Raw genomic sequence first — 6,000 nt, 5'->3', positions numbered from 1 at the left:
CACATTAAATCTCCCGTGATGCCATTTTGTAGGGATCCGAAATTTTTTACAAAATTGCCCTCGTGTTCTACGCACTTGTCTACGATGAAATTGTCTAGCACCCTAATTGACTCGTTGAGAATACATATTAATTTGTTGAGAGTTTCGACACGGTCTTGTCCATGTTGGTTTGCAAGTTTCGATTTCAGCACATCCGGATAGGTTTTGTGTATGATTTTTACACCAAGCTCCTTTCTGATCATATCAGAAAATATATTGTGGATTTCGTGCTTTCTTTTAGTGTCATAACCGTGTTCGGTGAGTATGTTGAATTGATCTGCTTCAATATTAACGTCGAAGTCCAAGTGATATTTCCCCATGCTGTATTCATGAAATATTTTTCCAAACAAAGTATTTTTATCTAGTTCTTCTGACAGGTTTACATAGATCTACAGCATCGTTTGTCAGTGATCTGACCATCAAAATGTCTTGTACTATCAAGAAATTGGCAAGACTTACGTACTTTGCTATCATACATTGATATGCTGTTTTGATTGTGTCACGGATCGGTCCGAATTTTTCCAGAGCACTTTGGTCAGCTTCAACCTCTTGCGCAAATTCTTCCACTGTGGTCCCAACGTGAAAAGGGGTTTTTGAGCCATTATCATTTTCTCTAAGGATATATTGGTCCAAAGTTGTGCTCCATACTTCAATGTGGTTTTGGTCATTCAACATTCTTTTTAGTTCAAACCAATTCAAATTGTCAAAGCTATAAACGCCGGAAAGACATAACAGAATAACACTGAAATGACTGAACATATTGTTAATATTTTAGTGACGTTAGATACTTGCTATAGCTCAAGAAACACTAAAGCGTTGATGATCATCGGTTCAACCTGTAACTTTTTCGGAAAATCCGTCCAAATAAACGGTGTTAGCATAACCGCCGATGTATATGCTTTAGTTGTTTACCTTTCTTTGTCGTTATTTCCAGTGAATTGAAAATCGCACATATATTAGATTTCTCCTAAGTCAGTATTTTATATATTTTATAAATATTTCCATAGTCGAGATACTACAAAGTGACCAAGTACATACAAATTTGCTTAGCATGGATTTAGTTGTAGCTGTCCGCTATGTAGAGAAAGTGTCAAAATTAATGTTTAATATACACATCGTTAAAAAAACAAGAGCCTCTCGGCTCCTTGTCGTAGCTAATATCTCCATGCCAACAGACTTAAGATTTGCTTAAAAACGTCCAATCGTCTGTAACGTTTTTAAATTTAATTGTTTCGCTAGATAACATGCACACATTTTTCAGTTAAGTAATAGTAAGATGTCTTTGCACTTGACTTATACATGTGTATATAACGAATAATGAAATGTATCAAAACACTATTAAAAAGCTTAGACATGTATTATTTGGAAATTTAATATATCATCTAGTTCCATCGACGGATGCCCGTTACAATGACGCTGGAAGGAATTGTATGTTCTACGAAATACTATAATAATATAAAAGGAAATGAAATTTTTGACGTAGTTTTAGAGCTTAAAATAATTATATATTTAAATGATTTATAGCATCTTACTAAATGTCTGCTCTTGTTATGTATTTTTTTATATTATTGTAAATAGATCTACATATCTTATACTGTCTATAATTAAAAATAAAGCCAGCTCAAGAGGTTCGGAACCAAAGGGCCAAGTACAACTGTAGTTAAATGTCTTTGCTTTTTAAACTAATTATAATTTATAGCGAATCGAGCGATATTAGTTTTTAGTGTAAAATACTCGGTGGATTCCAATAGTCCCTCGTTTAAATAGTATCTGGGGGCACGTTACCACAATGTGGTTCATAGTCAACTCTACTTATCCATTTCTCTATATTCTCTATTTATTGTCTTAAAACACTTGAAATTGGTGGTTTGTCAACGTATTGTTAATCAACTCAACAGTCTTTCTACACGCTATTGGCTTAGTAAGTTTGTACATTAATCCATTTAATGTACAGCTGTTGTTAAGTTTATTTTGGAAAATGAATAAAAGAAACAAAGTCCCATAAGATGCAAAGTTGATTTATTATACAATAATTTTAATTATTATTTGAGAAACGTACGTGTAAATTATTTAAAATGGATCCACTTTAACATTGTAAGTGTTGGTCTGTGGAGCGCTGGAAAAAACGTACAAAAATGTTAAAAATCGATATGAGTATGATTTTCGGACGCCCTTAGTAAAACTTATTATAAACTACCTTATTGGTTCATTGGCAGTACTTTATGAGTGACATTTTATATTAAGGTGTAATAAAACATTTAAACATGTTTTTACTAAGGCTGTTTATGGATAAAAATTTAAGAAAACCAGAAAAAGGATGTAAAGGTAGATTAGAATAGATGAGGTGTATTTCTAAGAATTTGAATGTCTATAACAAGTACCCATAGCCAATCGATGTTAAAGTTATTTGAAAAACATATTGAGAAAAAGAAATAATATGTAACATACTCTGTTACATCACTGGACAATAAAAAAACTTAGTAATACAAAAACCATTCAAAATGCTGCCTGGAGCTCGTCCTCGCCAAAACAACCTAATCCTAATCCGGCGCAAAACCTAATCCCGCCACATATATGGACTTTAATCGTGCAAAAAAGAAGAGCTAGAGCCTGGTGGCAAATAACCAAATACCCCTCAGATAAAAATAAATACAATCACCGATGCATACTTCTTAAAATACAGCTAGCTAAACAACGATCTGAAGACTTTGCTAAACACACATCTAGACTATCCGTAAGATATAACTATCTTTGGAAAACGACCCGCAATATATTAATAATTAACAAAACTCATCTCCCCTTATTAAACAAGATTGCAGCTTAGCCATTGATGATAAAGAAAAAGCTGAGAGTTTCCATGAACACTTATCCAATGTCTTCAAGCCCTTTGACACACCCAACACCACTAGCGATGAAGAAATCAACCAGTTTCTGCAATCTCCACTACCCATGGACAGACCACCAAAATACTTCTCACCTAGAGAAGTGAACGCGGTAATACAGAAATTCCCTCTGGGTAAATCTTCCAGATTCGATCTAATAACAGCCTAAGTAGCTCGTAAACTTCCACCAAAAGCAATCATTCACCTAACACACTTACTAAACGCAACTCTAAGACTCTCATACTTTCTAATCTCTTGGAAGTTTTCAATAGTAATTCTTTTTCCAAAGCCCAACAAGCCAACAAATCAAGCATTATCTTACAGACCCATCAGTCTCCTACCTTTTTTTTCCAAGCTATGCGAAAAACTAATTTTGAAACGAATATATCCAATTATTAATGATAAATCAATTATTCCCAATACCCAATTTGGATTCCGAGAATCACACTCAACAATACGTCAAATTCATAGGATTGCAGATGCAATTTCCAGCTCGCTAGAAAAGAAGTTTTATACATCTGCAGTATTCCTAATGTCTCGCAAGCGTTCGATAAGGTATGGCACCCAGGGCTCTTCAACAGAAGCCTCCTCAATCATACCAACCCACTAATTTCCAATCTATCCTCTCCCAATCTCCCTGGCAATCCTGCAAGAAGACTTAAGCGAAACTGGCCGAGAGTATTCCTAAGATCCTAATGTAGTATCAAGCAACTAACCTCACACGTCGGAGTACCAACACTGGGTGTTTCCTCCAACCAAGAAATCAAGCAAAATTATATTTATTCATTATCACTTACGCTTATTGTACAAAAAAAAATTGTATAGATTGTGTAATATAAATAATAAAAAAGAAAAAAAAACATGTTTTTACTAATCAAGTTAATGGAAAAAAAATTAAGAAAACGTTAACCTCTAAAAAGCATGTAAAAGTGAATAAGAGTAGGTTAGGTGTATATCAAAAAATTGTAATGTCTATAACACGTACCCATAGCCAATCGTTGTTAAAGTCATTTTGAAAAAAAAAAATAAAAGTTTTTCAGCCGAGTCTGCAACCACGAAAGAGCATTTACATGTCTCGTTGAAGTAACGAGATAAATTATTTAGAGTAGTGGTGGAATTATATTAAGATGCAGTAACAAGCTAGTAATTAAAACATCAAGTTTCTGGCTAATATTGTAGTGTTTAAAACAATTCATAGAGAATTTGGGCCCTTAAACTGTTTTGAATTTATTATTTAGTTCTAGTTTGAACGATGAACGTACAACATATATCTTATCTCTTATCTCCTATATCTTTCCCTATCCCCTACCCACTAGCTCCCACCTCTATCACTCACCCCCTATCTCCCACCTCTATTTTCTTACCTGTTATCTCTTATCAGATAACAGCGTATCGCTTTTTTTGTTAACACTTTTTTCGGTCATGTGCCAGAGCTAATTCCCACACTCAACCCCAACCCCATTCCCACCAACAACCCCATTCCTTTTTTCGTTACGCTTTTTTCGGGTATGTGCCAGAGCTAAGACATGTAAATGTCAATAAATTGTGAAAAATAAATAATAGGTTGCATACCTTGTTACATCATTGTACAATAGTCTATGATTATATTTATAATTTGTGGATTTAGTTATCTATTATACAATTTCTGTATACTACAGAAGAGATTGTTTATTATAGTGATGTTTTTTGGAAACCTAAACAACATTAGTGACATTTTGACTATAATTTATTATTCTCATTGTGTGTTAATAGAACGTGCTCGTCTGCTACAGTTCTATTTAATATCAATGCTTTATACTTACAGAACTGCTGGATCGATCCATACTTCCAAACAAAGTTTCTGGATCGCGAAACAATACCATAGCTACATTGCTCCCGCCTGGCGACGGATTGGTGGTTGGTATAATTTTGTAATTAGTTTCGGTTTGTCTAAAACACAATAATAATAGGTTATATATGATAGGGCCTCTTAAATTTTTTTTATTAAATACAAAAATAAAAATTTGATAATATTATGTCATATTATTTGATATCATACCGGTATGCGGTTTGGCCATAAATTGTCGGTTTATTATTGTTTGGCAAATCCCATTGTAATCCAGCAACCTTGATTTCCAAATTTTCTACGAAGCAGCCCGAAGCCCTTATTGTGTGAGTTCCTGGCAGAACCGAGTTTGTAAAATCCCTGTACAATTCAACAGCGCCACTGGCCTTTCGTTCATCGTAATAATGTAGAAGCCACATTAAATCTCCCGTGACGCCATTTTGTAAGGATTTGAAATTCTTTACAAAATTGCCCTCGTGTTCTACGCACTTGTCTACGATGAAATTGTCGAGCAACATAATCGACTCGTTGAGAACACAAATTAATTTGTTGAGAGTTTCGACACGGTTTTGTTCATGTTGGTTTGCAAGTTTCGTTATCAGCACATCCGGATAGGTTTTGTGTCTGATATTCACACTAAGCTTCTTTCTGATCATGTCAAAAAATATATTGTGGATTTCCTGCTTTTTTTTAGTGCCATAACCGTGTTTGGTGAGTATGTTAAATTGATCTGCGTCAACATTAACGTCGAAGTCCAAGTGATATCTCCCCTTGCTGAATTCATAAAATTTTTTTCCAAACAATAATTGTTTATTTCGTTCTCCTGACAGTCCTACATAAGTTACAGCATCGTTTGTCAGTGATTTGACCAACAAAATTTCCTGTACTATCAAGAAATTGGTAAGACTTGTGTATTTTGCTAACGTGCATTGATATGCTGTTTTGATTGTGTCGCGGATCGATCCGAATTTTTCCATTGCTCTTACGTCAGCTTCCACCTTTTGCGCAAATTCTTCCACAGCGGTCCCAACGTGAAAAGGGGTTTTTGAGCCATCATCATTTTCTTTGAGGATGTATTGGTCCATAGTTGTGCCCAATTCCTTAATGTGGGTTTGGCCGTTCAACATTTTTTTTAGTTCAAACCAATTCAAATTGTCAAACGTAGACGATCTGCAATAAACGCCGAAAAGACATAACAAAATGACACTAAAACGACTGAACATATTGTTAATATTTTAGTGACGTTAGATACTT

Source organism: Adelges cooleyi, unplaced genomic scaffold (genome assembly GCF_023614345.1).
Source record: "Adelges cooleyi isolate 19-005CV unplaced genomic scaffold, UGA_ACOO_1.1 ACOO_flye_CR_arks_rails_tigmint_CR_PRNA_25, whole genome shotgun sequence".
Classification (NCBI taxonomy): Eukaryota; Metazoa; Arthropoda; class Insecta; order Hemiptera; family Adelgidae; genus Adelges; species Adelges cooleyi.
This window is presented reverse-complemented; position numbering follows the sequence as displayed.